This window comes from Adiantum capillus-veneris, chromosome 2 (assembly GCF_014529385.1).
Source record: "Adiantum capillus-veneris isolate H3 chromosome 2, ASM1452938v2, whole genome shotgun sequence".
NCBI lineage: Eukaryota > Viridiplantae > Streptophyta > Polypodiopsida > Polypodiales > Pteridaceae > Adiantum > Adiantum capillus-veneris.
In genome coordinates, this window is record NC_140932.1 from 38375222 (window position 1) to 38378069 (window position 2848).

Below are 2848 nucleotides of genomic sequence, written 5' to 3' on the forward strand. Positions count from 1 at the left end.
TAGGCAACGATGAAGAGCCACTGAGCTACAAGAAAATGCAAGAAGTTGTGCCCAAATACTTTTGTAGGGCACACACTTTAGGGTCTCCAGAAGTGCGAAGGGGTCCCCTCTAAAGCTTTCAAACCCGCAACACACGATATTGGTGCAACACATGCACTCCAGATTCTTACAAGTGTACATATAAATTCCAAAAGACAACTAGATAGCCATATACTTTGTGTCGCAATGCTATTGTTATTATGTGTTGGGACTCAAAGTATACTAAAACAATTGACCTAGCATGGGAGGAGTTGGCAAGGGACGACGGACAAAACGAGTTCACGCTCAAGAGACACATGAAGGAGAGCCTCCATGCAAGAAGGGATTCGCTTGCTCCCCAAAGAGACAAAAATCCTTGAGCAATTGGCTATCCAAGGCATACTTGCTAGCCAAGGAGAGTTAATCAATTTCTTTTCTTAGTGTGTACAAAGGAAAAATGACCAATTTCACTCACAAATTCTACTAGAGGTGGCCACTGACAAGACTCAATCGAAACAATATTTTTTTTCTTTTGGTTTTAGGTTTTAGAGTTCACCTTTAGGTTGAGCTCAAGGAAACTTATTCAATAAAGAAACCCACGATGGAGAAAGGCTCGCGGTTCATGTTAATATAGAACAATATGTTTTGATCGAACTATTAAGAAGTCAAATGATACAAGGATTTTTCTGATATGGGACCATATTATATGCCCCTTTGATTGATGGTTTTGTATAATATTCCCATTTAAATCATATTATAACTATGCCGCATTTCACGTTATACGTACCCCGTATAATGTGCAATGCAACTTAGTTTGATACACGATGTAAAGGCAAGGGACTTGCTCATGCATCATTGAATAGATTTCTATTTAAATGTATATGGACAAGGCAAGAAAAAGGACTGGCCAAATCATATGGGCATGGACATCGAAATCAGGATTAGTGTTTATGATTGGTGCATTATTTAAGCAAACATCTCTACTACAAAGGCTATTCCTAAAGATAAACTATGTAAATAGTGAAATAAAGACTTTCGAAAAGCTTCAACACAAAATAAGAACTAGCTATTAGCTGTCACACAAATGTTTTTGCAAGGACTACAAAGGTTTTTTTTTTTCTTTCGATGAGAGGGAACCTATGAATGAGAGACTTGAAAAAACAAGTATTTGATTTGCCATCGAGTCTGTAGTGTTGATCCAAATTGCTATACCATGTGATAGATTTGGTAGGCGGTTGGGTTGTAGTGTTAAATGGAGAAAGCTGCCAATAGTTTGAGCTTGGGAAAATCAGAGCAGGTAGTTAGCTGACTGAGCAACAATGGTTTCTTCCCCACCGTTGTATCCATTTTAGATTTTTTTGATGAAAACATTGCTTGTCAAGTCAATGCTTACACTCCTCGTCCTCATCATAGAAGCTCATAGTTGTAGTAGTACTATTGTCAATATTGTCATCCTCTCCATGTCCGACCAAGAAGGCGCCAGATGGTAGGAGGGGGCCCAAAGTGAGGATCGGCTTGGAGAGGAGGCCCATTGATACCTTTGTTGAGGTGTGAGAGAACTTCCTCCTCTAAATTAGGAATGATGTTGCAATTTATGCAAAGGAGCTTGTTCATGCAATCCAGTTGCATCTATAGGAGGTGTCTGAGCTAGTTTGCACCCATGTCATTGTTCAGACTAAAAAAGGGAAGCCTACATGCATCAAAGTTGGATAGGCCACCAGGGGTAAAATTCAGCAATACTCTAGCACAAGCTTCATCCTTGCTATAATTAACTACATTTTTGAAAGGGTCAAGATTGGGATACGTTGCTGTGATATGGGGGAGGGGGAGGCTCATGCTGTAGGCAAATGCAATCAGGGGTTGCTACTAGTAGAAGGAGACACACGGGATGTGCTACTTGTTGTCCACATCTTGGCTCCAAAGCAAGGAGTAGGGGATGATGCAAGTGATGTGAAGACCCTACTCTTGTAGCATCTTCCTCACAAGGTGATCGAAGTATGCATGCAGGGATAGTAAGGATGCCCAAAAAGCGTGGGGGTTGCCTATGTGGTCGCGGAGAGGCATGTCGGGTGGGTTGTGGGGCTTGTTTGCTTGGTTGACTGGACTTGCATTTGGTGGGTGTGGACAAGGCCAAAAGTGGAATGCAGGACACATGGAGCTTTTTCAAAATTTTAGGGGTAGCTTGATAGGATTGAGCCAGTTATGGCTTAACTCATGTGCAACTTCATCTCTTCTATTTTCCTGTTTTATTGTGAGCGTAATAAGTGTGTGCATACGAATCAAGTTCTTTTTTGGGGGAAGTGGAGCAGAAAATCCTTATGCAGTTAATGGAAAATTTTCATAGTTCACCTTATTAATAATGACCTATGGCTTGATGGAGCAAAAGATGTCGTGCACAGACTCACACAGCCAGACAACTCAGCACCACACAAAGAATTTACTTAAATTTCAACTCACACACACCACCACTCAAGAGCTAATAAAATGCTACCACAAGCTCAATTCAAGCTCCAAATGCCTCGACCTACAAGCCCTTGCGTGCACGCAGAGACTACAAGGTGAGTCGAGTTGATCAACACTTGATGGTGACCAAAGTATACAAGAAAAAACATCAAAAACTCAAAAATGCCAGCCACAAAAGGCCTCTCTCAAACCATTGCAAAGCCTTCACCAAACTCCACTCTGTTGGACTCTTTGGAGTAGCACCAAGTTGCCAACCCTAATGGCACCGATACAGGGTCACATAGTCTTGCATATGTGCCATTAGGAAATACATGCTTCACTCTGTATGGACCCAATCATTTGTCCCTCAACTTCTTTTGAAAAGTAA

The 2848-nt window shown here is 41.4% G+C and overlaps 1 pseudogene; it reads right to left on the bottom strand.

Moving 5' to 3' along the window:
- Positions 1 to 1400: 1400 nt before the first annotated feature.
- LOC147462646 (uncharacterized) lies at positions 1401 to 2082 on the bottom strand (annotated as a pseudogene).
- Between the last annotated feature and the right edge of the window lie 766 nt (positions 2083 to 2848).